Source organism: Ambystoma mexicanum, chromosome 7q, assembly GCF_040938575.1.
Source record: "Ambystoma mexicanum isolate Mex_15411 chromosome 7q, UKY_AmexF1_1, whole genome shotgun sequence".
Lineage (NCBI taxonomy): Eukaryota > Metazoa > Chordata > Amphibia > Caudata > Ambystomatidae > Ambystoma > Ambystoma mexicanum.
The window spans coordinates 1,069,131,054-1,069,151,755 of record NC_090941.1 but is presented as its reverse complement, the minus strand read 5'-3'; positions in this window follow the sequence as shown (position 1 = coordinate 1,069,151,755).

Here is a 20,702-nt window from a genome sequence, read left to right as displayed (position 1 = left end):
ACTAAGCCCATGGCCAGAGACAATGCGCGGACCTGGTAAGTGGTGGAGGGATGCACCGCAGCCCTGGCAGGTTTCAGGCAGGTTTCAGGCAAAAGGAACAGGAGTTGTGCGAGGGACTATCTGCGCATGTAGAGCAGACAAGGGAATCTAACAACCTTCTCCCCCAGCAGCTGCAGGTCACCAGAGCCATCCCATCAACCTCAACTACGCCCACGGAGGGGTCCCTGGAGCCTTAACCTAGGCGCCGTTCAATGCGCCACCTCAGAGCCCGCTCACCAGAGGGGCCCGGAATTGGAAAGTGCCCGCGACCATCATAGATGGACATTGCACAGTTTTTGGGGGCCCTGAGAACTGGCACCTACCTGCACTGTTTTGGGAAGTTCACTGCGGGGGCGGGATTGTGTACTGGGGCGTTCACTGCAGGGAGGGTAGATTGTGTGCTGGGGAGTTCATTGGGGGAGGGTGGATTGTGTGCTGTGGAGTTCAATGGGGGACGAGGGATCGTATGCTGGGGAGTTCACTGGGGGGGAGGAGGGATTGTCAAACATTTAATAAATCACGTTTCAAAATCATACAAAGCATGGACATTCATGATTGTGATCATGTGCGCTTTAATGTACAAGTGATATGTGTTACATGTACCCATCAACCGTATCTGAGTCAATTATGAATCAAGCCCTGTCCGGCCAACCTCCTCTCCCGTACCCCATCCCTGTGTACATGTGCACCAGCTTCGGGCACATCATCATCTTGACTTCCATCCTGAGGTGGCTGCACATCGGCATCGGGGGGAAGTGGTACATTCCAGCAACAGCAAATGTTGTGCAGCATGGCACATGTTAGGACGAGTTTGCAGAGATTTCAAGGTGCATATGTCAATGCCCCTCTCTTACGGTATAGGCACCAACAGCGTGCCTTCATCAGGCCAAATGTCCTCTCAACACATATATGTGTACGTCCATGCACTATGATGTATGCCCGCTCAGCTTGAGTGTGTGGATGACACACGGGGGTCATGAGCCATGTGTAATGGGACATCATGAATCACCTGCAAGGGAGGGAATGCAGGTATGAGGACAAGGTTGGTTCAATGGGTGCACAAGGCTCAATAATCAGTGACATTGGCAGCAGAATCAAGTTTGTGTTGAAGTGGTCCTGCTATCTCATTGCTATGTTGCCATGCACACTGCGTCTTGCAAGACATGCATGGTCTGAGGTCGACATGCAGTTTCGATGTATGTGTGAGTTTTCATGTGTATCACACTCATGTGGTACATGTGTACTACTTGTCATATGGGCACTTCCATTGTGGTGTGTGGTGTGCAAGGGGCAGCATTGGATTGATGGACTACTTACTGTTAGCACCACACCCATGTCTAAATATATCAGGTCTGCCCCTTGTCGCTGGATGAAGGGACCCTTGCATCTGCATTTGCATGCAACATGTTGTTTGGCCATTTGTCATTGGCATTCCCTTTGGGTGGTGTTGCGTTTGCTGATTTACACTATTATGTACACTTATCCTGGCATGTGATTGGCCCATCAGGACTCATTGTTTCAGGGATGTACATTGTCGTGGATCAAGCAACTTTTGTGTTGTGTTGTTGTCCATGTCCCTACTTTCAGGCACCAATACCATGACTGTCGAGTGGCCAGGGTGGGATGCCTATGGTGTGTCAGGGTGGGAAGTAACACTGCGACACACACAGGATGCATTGTGGTAGTTGGCCTTCCATATCTGACTGTGCTCCCACGTGTCTTTGCCATACAGACTGGCTGTGTTCTGATGTGTTCCACCTGTCCAAGGGTTCTCGTGCAAGGGACATGCATGGGAAAGTTGCTGTGCTAGTGCTGCCTATGTCTTCTGCTGGCATGCATGGATTTCATTGTGTGTCTCCACACCCCATCAGATGTCATTTGACATGCATTTCGGATTTCATTTGTACTCACCCAGCACACATGTGTTGACTGCTCGGTGCCTTTTCATGTATGGTGGCAGGGTACTATTGCGCTGGTTCATGAAGTCGTGGGTGTATACTGGATAGCGGGCACAGCAGTGGCTGAGGGTTAGGTCAGATCTACATGTCATCTGCACATTCATGGAATGGTAATTCCTACGTTTTCTATACACAGTATCATGTAACCTGGGTGCTACTAGTGGTACATGTGTGCAGTCCACAGCTGCTATGACATTCATGGCTTGTCCAATGGCATGGCACTGACTGGTTCATCTGTGCATGTGTGGCTGCCAATGCAATGTGCTCATTGACATGGAGCAGCAGTGCATCCAGCACCTGTCCCAGCACGGCACGGAGGGTGGACTGGGCCATGGCATGCATCATGGCAACAATGTGTTGGTAGCTGCCAGTCCCAGGGTATTGTGGCACGGACACAAGCTACACGAGCGGGGGTGCTGCAGTGTTGATAACCATACAACTGCTTATGTCTTCCTGGATTGTGTCCAGCAACTGTATGATGGTTGCCATATCCAGCCTATACTCGGTCTCCAACTGCCCATCAGTCAGGGCCCAGGGTGTTGGCTGGACCATGGAGATGGCTGTCCGACTTGCTGGTGATACTCTTCTCCTCCCTCTCCTCATCCCCACCGCCCTTTGTGCTCCCAGGGCCCTGGCCTGGTTGGCTGCCCCTGTAGCCCCAGGCGCAGCAGGTAGATGCCCATGGCAGGGCTCCCGGCTCCAAATGGCAGCATGGTGTTTGGAAGTGTGTGTCGTGCATGGGTGGGTCCTTTGTAGGCCTCTGATTTGCATTGGTTTCAACTGGGCCCTTATTGCTGTCTCCTGTGGTCTTTTACCTCCAGCATTTGGCTAGTGGTATTTTTGGCGAATTTTCCGCTGGTTTTATGGCACTAATAGCACCTACGCCGGACTAGAGATGGCTCTGTAATTGCGCGAGTGGGCGCCAGAGCTTTTACTGCCGGCACTATTACAGCCGGCTGTACTTGCGCCGGCTGTAATAGCGCCAGCGATATTTGTACTTGTGATCCGGCGGACCCTTAATTGCGGCGGTAATAGAGTTACTGCCGGATTTAAGGGTTACCGCCCAACTCGTGATGAGGCCCAAAGAATGTACAGAGACAACAAGGAATCTATTCGTTGAATGTCCGGCTCTCACGTCAAAAAGACTGATATCTCTTAAGAAACTGTTTTTCTCCATATGTTGGGCTGATAATGAAAATGTGATGAAAAGATGTCTAAGTGTTATCATAACATCTGATGGTATTGCAGTGGCTTCTTTTTAAACTCTTTGCATTTAGGCATCATGTGATCTGGCCAGATGACTGCACTTGATATGGTATAAACTCCTTTAATTTCTTAAAATATTGCGTGCAGTGACATGTTTTTAGAAAAGTGTTTATTGGGACTGAAATATGATATTATGGTGTGTTTGGAAAAAAAATTTAACAGTAACTGATGTGATGATGATCTAATTCCTTGTGTCCTTGTCTTCTCTTTTTGGATTGATGAATTGTAAATGTTTTTTAAAACCATATACATTAAAAGAAAAACAAATGGTGAATTTCTTGACTATACTATTTTTAATACTCATGTATGATATCTACAAGACAATATAGATAAAGGCCAATCAAGCGTGTGTGAGCATAATTATGAATATAAAATACACTATATTGCAAGTGCAAATGCTTGCTCACTTAGAACACTGTAGGCATCCATTTTTTATTGTGCACACAAGGGTAATATACATTGGTTCCTAGCTACTCCAAAGATGGGCGCGAAAAATATTGCTGTCACTAACCACTGAGATCTCACTCTCTCCAGAGCTTTGTATTGGGTACAGCACTATTCTATGCCTCAAGACCTCACTCGACTCCAGGTGAGCATTTAGACAAACCTTTGGGGTGGATGTTAGCCTTTGGCATGCATATATATTGCCAATATCATGTTTGGTCTGGCTGTTCAATGTGAAAATGATAAACACATTTCTCTAGAAGGCAATGTCCCCAGAAATGTTGAGGTTCCATTAAAAACCCACTTGGCAAAAGGCTGTTGGCTAAGCAGAGATTCTGTGAGCAACATGTAAAACACTGGCCAAAGTTTCTGGAAACAGCACTGACATTGCGCTTCTTGACCCGCCTGGTGCAAGATGAGGTCCTTGGCCATTGTTAATTTGGGATCTGCCCACACATTAAGGTCGAGACATTACCACTTTGAATGCATCAAGGGAGCGCCATGCCACTGGAAGTCAGGGCCCCGTTTGAGTTCATATCGGCCTTCCAGCAGCCATCATAGCCACAGGCCATGGAATGCTCCTACTTTGAGACAGCACCCCGGGGTGGACGGGAATGTCCAGACCCCCTTTAGAGCTTTTTCTTGGTGTCTTGATAATAGTCCAAGCTGTTTAGCTTCTACAATCCATATATTGAGGCTTGAGGCGTTATCTTATTCAGTTCAAGGTCTCTAAAATGCTCAAATCCTCAACTGAATTATGTGCTTTTGCAATGAGAGTTTGATTCCTACTGGATGCTCCCTGATCGTACTTGTATGAATCTTGTATGATTCTTAGATCTTCTCCATGTACACAATCCCTAAAACCTTACATTGGGTAGGGGCGGCTTTCCTGTTTTCTTTATCGAGATGGCTGCTTGAATTCCTGAAGGCTGTGCCATCTTTCCGATAAATTGACCAACACATAGCAACTATCTTTAGTCATTGTTGCCTGCCAAATGGGTTTCCACATTTACACTGACAGTCCTCAGGCCCAGCGCCCTCCACAGCAAGTTTCTTGAGTGCTTATAGAAAGCACAGGCTGCATGACATTCATCTGGAGGTGAACCCTACAGAACGGCCAAATGCCTAGCTTTGTAGCAGAAAGATGTTGTAGTCCTGCATTCCATCCAACCAACCACTGCGCTTCTCAATTGGAACCCAGCTATGGAGACCTGTCCATGTACCACCTAGATGATATAGCATATTGGTGTCACTTCTGATGGAGCCCAACCTTTAGGATCTCATGTAAAATAGAATGGACAGTGTATGTTCTGCAAGGTGCACCTCTTTCACAGGTTAGTCAGGCAGCTGCTCTGAACTCAGTTTAGAGAGCTATGATTATTACAGTGACACAGTGTCGGGTCTTCCTGCAAAGGAAACAGAAAGAGTACAGGCATTGACGAACTATGCCCCACCTAGCACATTTTCCGCAGGGCTAATTGTGATCACACTTCTAGGACCTGGATAATGCTCCAGCTGACCCCAATCAATCATGGCTGACACTCCAAGGGCCTCTTGTTAGTTCATAATAAGGTGCGTAGATCTACTCCGGGGGCCTCTTATCAGACACCAATCAGGGCTGTTCGTGTACTGCTCATCCTCCAGAAACAAACTTTAAATACGTATATCAAAATACAAACACTTTGGTTCTAAGATCTCTGCATGCATTGTGGGTAAAAGGTTTGGCTGGACCAGCCCCGAATAATGGAGGTGAAATGCCACTCCTTGTGGTAGCTGTTGCCTGTTGTCCACAGTTTTATGTGTTTTAAAAAATAAATACATTGTGAAAAAGTAAACAACTCTGTCCTCAAATTTGCAAAGAGCCTTCGACCTCTGCAATAGAAAGTGGCTTCAGAAACAAAGATAAAGTGCAGTTTGCATTGTCTTCTGTTCTATTGCAGCTGGTGTATGTAACTGGTTAGCCTGGCCCTCCCACCACACAGCTCAATAGACTCTCTTGCCTGGGGTTCCAATTTTTGCTGCCCTTCACAGAAAGAATTAGGTACGTTGTAGACCAGTTTCCCCTCCCCCCAGACATATATTTGACAAGTCTGCCTCACCCTTTTACATGTCACACTGTTGCCCTGCTCCTATTACTAGTATGCATGTATTTATTTGAGTAGTGTTCTCTAGCATGGCATGCAGCACATGATATATAATGAAGTATTAGTACCCAACAGGGTCGTGGCTTTGTCCTCCCAGCCAATGGAGATGCTCGGAGTGGCGGAATTACCATACAGTAATCCCGCCGCTCTGAGCCTTCTCAGTGCTGGAGCCTGCCATCGCTCCCATCTGGGAATGAGGTAAGTGCTGCCCTGAGAACCACACCCCCCTTTGCCACAGTTTCCACTCCCTTCAACTCCCACCACACTTACCTTCTCCTTTTTGTCTTGGGCAGTACCCGGAACAGTAGTGTTTCTGGCACATTCCGATGCATGCCACACCGTCATTGAAAGGGAGAACGGACTAAATAGTCCCTTCTACGGATCCATGGCAGACATTTTTGTTTTGTTTACTTTTTTAAGTTGAGAAACGACCTTGCCCTTTCTATACTTAAAAAAACAACATCTAACTATTAGTATCCTGTACATTGTGCCCGATACTAATATCAATATTTCCCTTGCAGGAGGGGGGGCCTTACCGGGCCTGGTAATGCCTCGGGATAACCGTAAAGCCCTCGTGGGGCTTTACCTGGCCTGGTACTACTCCCCCAAAACAGGTAATATTGCTTATTTCATGTCCATATGAAATGAAAAGTGTAATGCCTGCTGATGCCAGGGTATCCCTCATGTGGCCTAGGACAAAGCAGATTAATTGCCGACCACCCTCCCTGCCTGCTCCTGTGTTTCATGTCATCCTACTCTGCTCACTACCATGGCCACAGCCTCCTTAGGACGGTCATGCTGGTCCAAAAACAGTAATATGTTTTGCCTGTTATCGTGCATGCAATGTCTTTCTTCGTTTTGAATACTGCAGACATCAGCTGCAAATGTTGATCTTATTTTTCTTCCTTAATCCTGTACCTGAAAATGGAATGTTTTGTTGCTGTCCATGCCTGCCCGCTACCACTTAATCTCCCTTGGGAATGTTTACTCCAGTGCATTATGGGTCATGTAGTTTGTACCACGGCCTAGGTCTGACATTCAGAGAGTGGGACTGAAACATTTTGATGGTGACCATGACCCAATCCTTGTGTATGCGTTGACACTGTGTGTTTCAGGCACAAAGGAGCTCATGTTCCTGAAAAGTGTACTTTGTACACCAACTAAACCTCGCCCCGCTGCAAATGTAAAGGGCAAAAGGCGGTAAACAAGTGTGTACGCCACGGTATACCCTTCACATTTGCACTCTGCAGTGCAAAGTGAGTAAACACTGCCGTGCATAGTGTTTACTTTCCATTGTGAGCACCGCTGGTCATGCTTGCATGGCAAGCAGTGCATTTTTCATTTCAACTGGACACACTGCCTACCATGCACGTATGCTAATGAGTGTTCCCAATTTAAATTAAACCCTCCCCCCTGACATGCTTGCATGGCAAGGTGCATATACAATGGATCCCTATGGATCCCCTGTGCTAATTCCCTTCAACCTTAGAGACCCCCAGCCCTTTGCTGGAATCTGGGACATTTTTTATTTTAACCTCCTCTTTTTCCCACCCACTCATGCCTTTTCCCTCTAAGATTGTGAGTTCCTTGTGATGAATGGAGTCTGGTAAACTCCATAGTCATCTGCTTTTTATATAGTGACACAGAGCACCCTTTTTGCAGTGCCAGTGAGGAGTCGACTCCTCTAAATGTTTAAATACATTTTCTTGTGTGTAACAAGTTTTGTATTACTCACCTTTTTCCTTTGTATTTCCAGCACACACCACCTTATGTGGAGTGCTGGGGGTTATCTAGTAACTCATCCCACTTTTCATAAATATTTTGTTACACCAACTACCTTGAATGTCTGCTGGCAGTGGTTTCTTTTTACTATGTTTTGTGCAATGTATCTGTAGGCTGATTTCTGCGCTGCACTACAGCACCCAAGGGTGACCATTTGACCAAAATGGCCCCTGTGTTCTTTTTTCAAACTTTCATGCTTGTTAGTTCCTTCTGGGCTTTCACTGTGTTGTTTAGATCAGGTTTGCTTCCATTGCTTATTGCCCAGGCTCCAGTGTGTCTGTGAAGGCTTGAAGTGAGGGAGTAGCCCGAAACTTCACTGCTCTTTGTTTGTAGGCATGCCTGCGTGAACCAGTTCCAACTGGGCGGGTGGCTGTCCTAGAGGACGACCCCCCCCCCTCTGTGTGATTAAAAGCTTGGTGCTGTTAATGAATAGGATTGTGCATATAAAGTAAGCGTTTTGGGACTACAGGCAGAATCAACCACTGGAACATCAAATCCAAAGGTGCAGAGAGAAGCCAAGCAGCAGCTCCCATGACCACGAAAGTGCCAGTGATCCTTGCAGCTGTGCTGACCCCTTTTCCCCATCGACAGTGAAGCTCCACCAAGGACGACTTCCTCCTGGTGAGACCAACTACACTTAAGACCTACTTTGTTCTGGGCCAATCCCTGTGTCACTGCGACCTTCCTGGGCTGCAATAGCTGGGGTGCTTGGACCATAGACAAGTGCAACATCTTCCGAAGGGCGAATCTGGCTGAAACTTTGCAGACATCTGTGTGAGTATAAAGAAGCAAGAAATATTTATCCAGAGCCCCCTCACCAGAATTCAGGACTGAGGGGCTGAGGAAATTCCAACCAGGGATATTAGTTCCACTTTGGCGCCGAGAAAAAGGCCCCAAAACCACAAAGGGCCACTGAAATTAATGGAATCCATTGCTGCACAGTCGCTAGAGAGAGAGTGCTGCCACAGAAGCCCACCCGACATAATCCTTTTTGTCAACATGACGAAGGACCAGGAAAAAGGATCTACATTGCTGCATCAAGGAAGAAGTCAGCTGGAACATCTGCTTCAATTCTAAGGTACTGTGGGGCTTTGGCTTTAACCACTTTTAGCCAAATCTAGTGCTTCCTAGCTTGGTGAGTGCTTCTTTGTATCCTTTTGAATTATTTCAATGTACTTGTCTACGCCTAACAGCTTGTGCACATCAGGTGGGCCCTCTTGAGCTCCTGGATTTTTCCTCAAAGAACCATTGACTGTTCAACTAACTTGTTCTAAGAAGATTGCATCAAAACTAGAACTGTCCTATTGACTTTGGCTGCACTGGTTCCCTAAAGGCATCCCTTCTGAACCCTACTGGCTTGGGCAGTGCTTGTTTCCTATAAAGGTTTTTTTAATTATTGTACACTCTTATTGCTCGTGAAAAGACTTCCTACATCCCTGTGGGAGAAAATACTATTGTTGCAATGCAAAAGTTTTCTATTCTACTCTAGCACTTTCCCTCCAAACTCAATATTGTATGGTGACCCATAAGTGCTACTACTGACCGTGATTGATGTCACTCCGTGTGCTGGAAATGTTTTAGTATGAAAAGAAATTACTAACATGCATTATTGCTGCTTGAATAACTTGATTCTGAAATTATACTTGATGTTACTATTGGTTGCTGCATATTTAGTGTTATTCATTTGCTTTGTGTATATATACATGCATAATGTAATATAACTTTTAAGGGTGTAAGTGTTTACTTGAATACTTGTATTTACTGATTTCAATGCACTGCTCTACAGCTCACAGTACCCCTTCTAATATAAACCTGGTTGCTCAGCCACTCTACCAACGTGTGTAGTACAGGGCTATGTTAAAAATTGGGTCACTAATACCAAGCAGATAACTCTTGTAAAGTCCCACACCTGTTGGACTCTACAAAATCTTACGTAACAAGCTGACTTCATAGGGTTCTCCAGGATTCGTGCCGTTATGAAAGGAAAATGCATGCCAGTGCAGATGCTAGAGCATGTGTGTGGCGGAGAGGAAGGGTGCGGCAGAAATGAACGTTGGTTTTCCACCCCTCCTCTCTGCCATACAAAATGAAAATGAGCCGTGGCGTGAATGCGAGGCGTTAAGACCTTACGCAAGGCTTTTATGTCTTGCATTCACATCACAGCTCAATGGAAAATGCACTTCAAAGAGAGGGAAAATAAAATAAAGTTAAACTCCCTAGCCCAGTGTTTTTGCAGCTCAAATTCTGAACTGCATTAGATTTGTGAATGGGAGTACATATTGAGTCAGGGCTTTTCCCAGCTTAGTCTCTGCAGAATTGTGGGCAGAGGCGCATCATTTCATTTCATCCCAGGCTCACTGTGCCAAAGACTTTGGTGCTATATGCTGCATGAATAATAATACATCAATACATCAATCAAATATAGGTACAACAGGGGGTCCCTAACGAACCAGGTTCAATTGCAAAAACCTTTTGATTCCAATGTCTAGGGATAGACTACAATTTTATCAAACAAGGGGTCTAATTGAAAAACACAACAGATTTTCTTTGTAAATTTTGTATATATGTATTGTTGTGTTGATGAAATTCATTGTTGAAAGGTGGTCTCTATTGGTACATTTATGGTAATATATGTGTTCATGATTCTGATTCAATGAAAAGGGTGCAATAAGAGGAAACATCTTTGTATAAAGTGCAAACCATTTTTTATGAAAAAGATTTTTATGCATAAAAACAAGAATGTCTTATATTAAATGTTTGATGATTAATTAAATGAAAAGCTGTATTTTTTGATGCATAACATTATAATCAGTGTGTATGTTTATAATAACCAGAGGTCACCAAGGATGATTTGACGATGTATGAATTATACAAACATGTCCCTTTGCATCATCTGCAATGCCCAATCAGAATCCTGCTCGCAGCCTAGGAAATTAAAGGAATTACAATGGGGACATACAATAGGACATGGGAGGGCTGTCCAAGGCAATTCGAGGATTTTCGATGGCAATATTGCATACAAAGAATATTTTGTAATTCCACAGGGTATTTGTCGTGCAAATCCAAGGCTAACATGTAGGTACTCTAGCTTGTGAAGAAATCTCTAGGTAGCGAGGGTGTTGTTGTCTTAGGCTAACAATTCTTCATGGATTGACAGAATACCAATATCAAATTACATTTGTTTAATTTGGACACAATCTATAAATACATGATCACATTTGAAACATTGTTGTTCTGCATTTTATGAAGGGGAGTAGTTTGCAATCCCAGAGAGTATTGATGACCCTGTTGCAATGCAGTAAGTAAGTAAATGGGGCGCTGCCATGCATACAAAAAGTTTCCTGCAATATCTTACAGTATGAGTGTCCGAGACTGAATATCAAAGCTAAAGAAGTGACTCGCCTGTTAGGGGAGTAGGGAAGAGATGCCAAGGAAACATACATAGAGGCATTGCATGTGTGACTTGTGTTAAGGGGGTTATTTGTGTAGAGGTGCAGAGGAGAGGAAACTATACCCTACAAGGTCAGCATCATAACGTGCTCAGCTACCAGAGCAGTCTTTATTTATTTATTTTAATTTTTGTAACCCGCCACATGCCGGCAGGCCTCAGGGCATGCCACAGGCTGCAGGCCTTTCTAGCAGTTCAAGCGATGTGACCTGGCAGATGGGTCGATTGACATGACTATGCCACTGGACTCGAAGAACCACCTGGAAGGGTTTCAAGGTGGAGGAGGGAAAGCTGGTTTGTCGTTAGGAGGATTAGGCAATGTTTACAAGTTTACCAAAGATGGATCAGAAAGAGCGAGCAGGGGTAGAACCTCTGCCCAACTTGACCATGGACCGTTCTGCTATGTAACACCACGTTACATTACATGAATATGCATGTGAAGTGGAGCAGTAAGGTCAGGTACTGGCTTTGTAACAAGCAATGTGGAAGATTGAGGAAACTGGGAAGCAAATCATATTTGAGAGACAGGGTATAAGCCTTGGGAGGATAGCTCAGGGGCAACGTGCTCAGATTGGAAGCAAGACGACACAGAGCAACACGGGTTCGATGCCCGGGTCCATGGTTAAAAACCTCTGGGTATGAAGTGCTTTATAAATAACCTATTTTATCATGTCATGTGGTAGAGAAATAGCTCCACCATGGCTGTATTAAATCAGGGCATCTCCGATGTGTGGTGAATCTGTGGCAGAAAGTTAGTAGGGGCCTTAGAAAAGGGGGAGGAGGGGTGCTTCAACAGTCAGGTCTCTTGCGTATGAGTTGTATATCTGCGGTGTAAGATGTGTCCCCAACAAGATCATTAACCCCCTCTGGAGGACAATGAGGGATGTTGCCCTTAGCAGCAAAGTTCAAATGTTGGTCACAGCTGGACATTTGCAGGTGTTATTTTTAATACTTCTTGTTCTCCCCTCACCGCTATCGTGCACGCGTGTCTGATATATGATATGATGATAGGTTATTTATAGTTCGCTTAATACGCAGAAGTTTCTAAGCACTGACCCGGGGATCGAACCCATGTTGCTCCATGTCCTCTTGCTTCCAAGGGAGCATGTTGCCCTAAGCTATCCTCCAGAGACATGTGTATATGTTTGTGTGTAGGCATCTATGTATGTCTCTGCCAGGAATTGCACACCTTTCAGTATCACTGCACAGCAAGGGGAAAGAGAAATAGAGTCTAATGAATGAATACTATTAATCAGTGAGGTGGAGCTGTACCTCTCTGAGCACAGTGAGCAAGGGGTCTGTACTTTTCACAAAGGAGGAATATCCATTTGCATATCAGTCTTTGTCTAAGTTACCTGGGGGAACCCAGGCGTGGACCTCTTGTTCACTGCGCTCAGAGAGGCACAGCTCTACCTCACTGATGAGGCCCAACAAGGCTGAAACTCGTGTCTGGGGTTGCTGTTGATACTCCTGTTCAAAGGAGGTTTGCCTGGCATTCCGGTGCTGGCTTGCCCTTGGGGGTGGGACAAAGACTGATATGGAAATAGATATTCCTCCTTTGTGAAAAGTACAGTGAGCTAAAAGCTATGGCTGCAGACTCTCAAAGTGGGAAAAAAAAACACAGAACAGGTTTTCATGCAATGTTCTGTCTAGACAGAGACGCCTGCTACCTTTTTTGTATCAAAGCATAAACTTGATTTACTGAACAATAATATTCAACAAGGAGTAATATGTTGACTAAAATACATTTGAAAAAGTGCCCTCTAATACATTAGGATAAGAGGAGAGGCAACAATGAATAGTGTAGTAATTATAAGTAATACAAATCAAGCATCCAAGGGAGTCCAGTCCAATACGTGTCTTCCATGCAAATCACTATAAGACCACATCGTGGGGGTACAAACCGTCACCAGAAACAGGATAGTTAAGTAAATTTCATGCAAAGCCAGTGTGCCTTGATAATTCAACAAATATCCCCCAAAAGAGGTGTAGACCAACTGATAAGTCAGAACAACGACCAACTCAGTAAGTGTCTAAGGTCAGCACTCAAGTGGGAAAATAGACACAAGACATACCTCAACAACAGCCAATGTAGACAAATGTAGTAGTCATGATAAGGTACAGGATTCAGCAAGATGACGTCCAGCTTCTTATTTATAGTGGAGCAAACCATAAGCATCCTTATCTACTTCTCATAGCGGCAATAGAATGCAAGTATCTCGATGCAGCAATTGACATGCAAACCCTAACATACCTTCTTATTCCGATGATGTGGTAAAGCTACCCATAAGTACCCAATGCACCAATCCGATTAGGTCACTTAGCCATAATGTTGTGGAGTAACCCCTACAAGTCCAGTAGCCTCCACGATAGCAAGGCAAAAGCCAATATTGATATAGACCCTTTCATTATCACATGAACATCCACAGAAATCCTTTAGATTAACCTAAAATATTAGGAGCCAGGTCCTTTACCATAGGGTGTCTATATCTAGGTCCTCACTCTTATTTATAGGTCTCCCATTTAAGTTGGCAAATATTGTCTCAGCAGTACGTCGTTACGACCACATTGATGTTTCGCCGATTTCAGGCAACCGTCTCATGTGTGAAGGTGCTGAAATCCAAGGAAAGGGGCTGGTGTGTCAAATGTCATGTAGCCAGTAATGTCGGGATGGTCCTAACAGGTAACTATGCACAAAATGGTGCAGACTGGTGACAATGTGTGGAATTCTACAAGCAAGGGACATGCTTTGCCAAGCCACAAAACCAGCCACAAACCGCCACAAACCCACACATGTTCACTTTTATAAATATAGATGTTACATGCTTAAGATTTTATTTTATCACTTACGATGCCATGTAATACATTTGCAGATGCAATTTGTCTCTGCTCCTGAAGAAGGGTGGTTGCCCGAAATGCATTGAGCTATAGTGGTGCATTTCTGATTGGAACTAACTACTATTGTTAATGTACCAAATACAATGTATTTCTTTATGAAAGATACCTGTTGAATTATTGTTTCTTGATTTGTCTCTTCCTTGCCATTGCTTGTTCTAAAACAGCAGACTATTATTCAGTAAATTGGTTGGCAGGGGACACAAGTGTATTTTTCTGTTTTTGTGCCAGGACTGTTTCTACCTCCCTTGTACCCAGGGACCTATATACAAACCTTTGACTTAGATCCTTATCATCACCTAGTAATTTAAAAGGTGTGGAACTTGGTAATTAGTTATTCTTGCATTGCTAGTGTTAAAATTACCACTATCAATATACTACCTCCAGCACTATGAGTGCCAGTAATTGTTTTCTTCATTTAATAATATACACCCAGCCAATCGGCTTTATATATGCAATAGACATTTACATAATGGAACACACAGTACATAAAACAAAACATATGCATCCTAAATGTATTAAGATTTCCATACTTCATCCAAGGAGGGATTTAACAAAATGTCCACGCAAATTAAAAACAATAAAAGATCTTCAATAACAAAATTAGCAAATATCAATCTAAAAGTCCATATGACAATTCATCTAAAATATCTCTACACTTCAAATTCTCTCCACAAAGACGGCACCTCCGGTCCACTCTAACCAGACCTGCTTTAGGACCTCGAATTTCAGGGGTGGCACAGACATTGAATTTTAATAGTAAGTATTACCTAACGACAATACTATTGAGGAAAGCAGATATGTAATGTGGTTTACATGTGCGGAATATTCTATAATGGATAAAAGCACTGCTTTTATGAGAATATGCTTTTATGAGAATATAGTTTCTGCCTTAGCCAACGTTTGGATGGACAGACTTGGGTATTGACTGCTGTACGTTCAAAACCTTCAACCATTCAGTGTTTAATGTCAGGATTTTGCCCACAGTGCCCGTGCTGTCAAGGCTCAAGGAAGCCTGTAGGTAGCTTACCATTATGATGCCATTTTCTAATAATGATAATTTTTCATAGCACATGCTAAAGATAAAGTGGGACCACATGCCATTGAAGTCAAATTCCATCCATAAGAATTCAACAGATAGTGAGTTTGGCATTCTAAACAATTATTGCACTATCTTTGCTTCAAATTTCTTTAATTCGCTGCTTAAATTATGTCCCCAGATCTCTATGCCACACATCAACACAGGTAGAAGTTTAGCAGTGTATAGCAACAGGATTGTCTGTATGGAACATCTCCATTTCTGCCAATGAATGCAATGACAGTGTTAACTATTTTAGAGCATTTATCTCTGCTTTAATTGCAATGTGAGTGCCATTTCAAATTCTCATCAACGTTGACCCCCTAGATATTTGTAGCACTTAACACGCTCAAACCACACACCGTCAAGTTTATATTACACCGACATTTAGTTTTGCCTGTAAATGACAATAGTCTTACCCTTGCTAATATTTACGTTTAGGCCATTATTGTTTACGTATATACCCAAAGCATCAATCATATTTTGCAGTCCTTTAGGTAATGGTCTAACAAGATTAGATCGTCAGCGTATCCCAGCCAGCTAATTTTTTTGTTTTCCCACTTTAACTGGGATGTTATTCAAGCTGCTAAAGACATCTTTCAGATTGGCCAATTACATTTTAAAGATGGTTGCTGTACTATGCAGCCTTGTTTCTCACTTCTTGTATTCATGGGTTCAGATAACTTTCCTTTACCATCTAAATGGACCCTTGTGAAAATGCATCTATTCTGTGTTAGCCTAAGCGCTCACATTGAAGTGCGCCATTCAGACTCCATTTTGGTTTCTTTGATCACTTGCTGGGTTTTCATGTTTGATGCAGAAAATGATTGCAGCCTGAAGGGCTGGCAAACATGTCTCTGCGAGGAATGCTTAGCTAAATGTCTTTACCAGCTTCAAACCTGGAACAGGCAGGCACGGACAGAGATAAAGGGCAGTTCATGTGTCTTCCTGGCTCCAGACTTCCGAGGCTAATTGTGCAACTGATGATTAGGGAAAACATAATGTGCCATGCACATTACAGAAAGAAGGCTTAAGTGAACTATCAAGCCGAAATGCAGAGGTGAACTCATTGTGGGCCTGCATGTTGGGGGGGTTCCCCAGGCAGTGAAAACTCAAACATGTGATCAAACTCAAAGACCTGGCATATGTACTGGCTAAACGTAGGATGGCAATGGGTTGGAAAGCAAGTAGGAGACCGAGTACAGAGGCTTGGTAGCAGGATCTCCAGAAATGGGCGAATGTCGAAACAACTGTGTGGAATGAGGCAGCAAATAGAGGTGGGGAGGAAGAAGCAGACACGTTGAGTGCCTGGAAGCAATTAGTTGTGACACTGTCTGAATCGGACCGAGTATGCACGGAGGAAGATAGCCCTTTAGGAGAGGAGGAAGGAGGAACGCCCACAGGAAGGGGTGGAGGGAGGCTGTAGTGTGTGGTAGGACCAAAAGGGGGTAGGTGCAGGAGGGTGGGAAGAAAATGCAAATTGGAACTGTACATGAAAATTGACATGTATACTTGCTGCTGAACTGTATGGTTAACAATTTGAAATTAATAAAAATTGTTTAAAAAAGAAAAAACTATCAAGCCGAAATGTGAAAAAACCTTTTGGTCAAAGTCAAACATAGATTAAGATAGGCCAGGAATGTCTCCTTGCGCTGGGAACCAGGTGTACCTCCCTGCTCTGAGAACAGTAAATTGTACAGACGTGACATACAGCGAGGATCCATGTGTTGCCATGGATAATGCCCACGTTACGCAGGTCATAGACTATCTGTAATTGCAACACCCAAAGCATGTCTGAACTGTATAAAGAGGCTAACTGTCTGGCATGTAAATTGCCCAATTTCTCTATGACTGTCCGCAGGCATAGCTGAACCTGGGTCTGCTTGAAGCGAAAATAAACTCTTGTTGAATATTTGATTTGTGACTGGTGTTCTTCATTTATTTGCAGTAACTCATTTTGGGACTTACACCCTGATGATGGTATGTGTATGCACCCACATAATCCTTTTTAACAGACCACACAGGATATTCCATGCCACTAATTCTTTCCACAGTCTGTTATGCATAACAGTGTCAAATGCAGCACTGAAGTCAATGGGCCTCATTACGACCCAGGCGGTAAGTTACCGCCTGGGTCGTACCTTTACCACCATAGCGTAAACTACGTTTACGCCATGGTGGTTGGCGGACTTACCGCCCCATTCCGAGGTGAGTGGGGCGGTAAGTCCCCATTTACCCATTTACCCTTCCTCATTCCCATTTTTGCCCCATAGGGCATAATGGGAGTGGGGAAGGCGTTAATTACGCCACCGTAAATTACGGTGGCGTAATTAACAACAAGGTCCCTTACCGCCATGGATTTTAACACCTGCTAAAAGCAGGTGTTAAAACCTCCATGGCGCTAAGGGACCTCGGAATCAGGCGGTAAGGGTCGGCGCTGTTTACGCCGCCGTAAACCCCTTACTGCCTGGGTCCTAATGAGGCCCAATGTATGCACAATAGACGGCAGAGTTACGTCTCGTCCATGCATAATCGACTGCAGAGACCAATAAAGAGTAAGCTATGTAGCGTATTGGATTTCATCCTAAAACCAATCTGATTAGGAGTGAGTATAGCATTATTACTTATCCACAGATTCAGTTCTACCAACAGGAGCTTGGCAAATATTTTCGCCGGTATATCCAACATGGCTAACATGCACTAATTGGAGGGCGCATTCCAGGGACCCTTCTTGTGCACCGGCAGGCTATGACTTTCAGTCCAAGTGGCAGTAAGATTATCACATTCTCCAATGTGGACAAATAAATTATGAGTGCATGCGCCCACAACCCAGGGGACAATTTGAGGAGACTATTACATGTTCCGTCAGGACCCACTGCACAGGAGTTATGTAGTCTCTCTATTATTCTGGTTATATCTAGAACAGATGCCTTACATGCCCATTTTACAGGTGGCATAGGCAGTTCTTCATCAACAGGGATTATCGCACCTAGGGTAGAGTCACTATGGGTAGTCCACATAGGCTCAGGTACGCTATTAATTGGTTACTCTATTTTGGATGTCCCCCTTATCACCCTCCAGATTTCCATGGTATTTCTAGCAGTAGCGAGGTTGGAAATCTATTGCCATGTCTCCCTCTCACATCTGAGTCGGTGTTCTCTAAGCCATGTACGATATTTGTTTCAGTGGCATCAGATAGCCCTACTATAGAATAAAGGACTTCACTAAAATGTGCACAGAGTAGTTATTTTGCTGCTACAATCCTGCAATCATAATGGGATCCATTTTTATAAACCCGATTCCAAGGCTTATGGGTACTTTCTTTGGATAGACTTGTTCACTCTTTTAGTCAATACTGAGAAGTCAGAAAGAATATTAGTGATACAAGAGTCACTTTTGACAACATATTTCAGAATAAAGATGGGAAGGAGCCTATGAGAGGAGGTTTCAGCTTTATCCAAATTTGTGGCGTTCCAAAGAATGCGATTGTGCCCACTATTAATATATACATCCCCATTTAAGTCATAGGAATAGGGTACCCTATTCACTATTAAAGGTTTAAGAAGTACACACAAGTGCATGTGATTGCTTTCTTCGCGTGTCAGAATAGCCATTTCCATCACCAGTGCCAGTCCAGCCTGATTAGAAAAAACATAATCTATAGTGGAGCCACTTTTACTGGTTACACGCGTAATAGCTTTAGTAGCATCTCCAGTGAAGTTTCCATTGAGCCCACTAAAGCAATGTGCATAGAGCATGTTCGCCCAAGCCTTGCCTTTGGCGATTAGTAGTAGAGAACAATGCCGGAGCAGACGTTCTCCACCTTCTCCCGGCCCACCCCACCTACACCTGGTCACTTCTTTCGCATGATGTCTTCACCTAACTGTGTTCCACAGTTGTGGTAAACTAGGGTTTTTCTCCCCTCACAGGATTCTCAAACTTAGGTGGCCTCTCCACTGTGTACCTAACACGCATTTACTGTTGTTTTTCTGAAATGTGGTAAACTTGGGCTTGCCGCTCACTTCCTGTCTGCATGCTCTCATATCGTCTGTCTTCCCCCCTCACTCCCTCCTACTCCATGGTGCTCTCTATCTCGCCTATCTTCTCTAACTGCTTCTCTATTGACTATCCTGCTCTCCTCACTAAATCTGGTAGGAAAAAGTTTAAAAGGACATCCTGGTCACCAACCCAGGCCTCCTATAGAAGTCAGGCTTTTGGGGGCATTACGGGATGATAAAATCTGCCACGGGGTTGACCTTGAGACTGAATCGAAAGCAGTTTTTAAATCTAAAACCACCACATTTTAGTACATTTTCCATAAAACAGTGTATTTTAAAACTAACAGATAAAATATTGAACATTGATCAAATGTGCCTGTTCTTTCTAAATCCAGCATGCAAATCACTAATTATGATATTTCTTTACACCCATTCCTGGAGATGATATAATACAATCTTTCCAAAAAACCTACCAACCCTATCCAAGAGAGAGATCAGGCAATAATTTGAGGAGTTGTGCTGGGCCCCTTTTTTATAAATAGGGACAATAACTGCATTGCACCAAGAGCTAGGGATAGTTCCCTGTGTTACAATAGTTTTATAAATCTTTCAAAGACCAGGGGCCCAAACAGCCACCTCATCCTTAAAGAGATTGAATGGTACTAAATCAGAGAATGCAGCTTTACCCCTCTTAAAAGAGCCCATTGCAATTTCTACTTCTTTCACCAAAATACACAAATGGCCAGAAGCCGATTCCATTGTTGACAGACAGGTGGGAGATTGAAATGAGGAATCACAATATAAAACTGTGAAATGTGACTTGATGATTTGCAAATATTTCCAGAAGAGGGAATTATTCCCAGTGTTAAGAGCAATTTGCAGAGTTCTCAATGTGTTTGCATTAAATTCCTTCTTTTTAGATAACATCACGCTTTTATAATTGACTGTTATGCCGCAAAGCTTACCCTATCCATGCCTTGTTTCGAGTACAATTTTCATATTTCCTTTTTGCCATATGGCACACTCCGTCATACCACTCGGAATGAAGGGATGTTTATTCCTTATACATTTTACAGGAGTAGATAAAATAGGAAGTACTTTATCCTTCATATTTCCGCATTCTATTAGTAATGCCTTGTCAGCGATGTCCAACTGAAAGAAATAATTCTAGATTTTGAATGAGTAAATCATATATACAAAATTTGATTATGCTGTCATTAAATGCCACCCACTTTAGTGATTTACAGACGTGACCTCCAATTACCAATGCTTGGTCATCGGAAGTGTTGGAAAACTTAAGGCAACCTTGACCAGATACCGAGACACAAAATGAGCGTGAACAGTGATCAAATCTCTGGTATATCTCAACATCGCTAATTTTACCGAAATAAAAAAATAAAATCAATGAGGGAACTTCCTTTCACCCCATTATAGGTGGACTGTGCCGGCTTATCAAATTTCCCATTACAAGCGCTCAAACATAAGTTGGACATGATATATATAGACTCTACAGCCAAGCGACGCTTTCTTGGAGGAGGAGCCACCACCAAGAGTGAAACGCCCCAAACAAAATCCTGGTCGTCCCACAGTCCCCAAAGCCCTTTTAGTGGTTCATACTGAATGTTGAAATCTCCAGCTGCAATAATATAT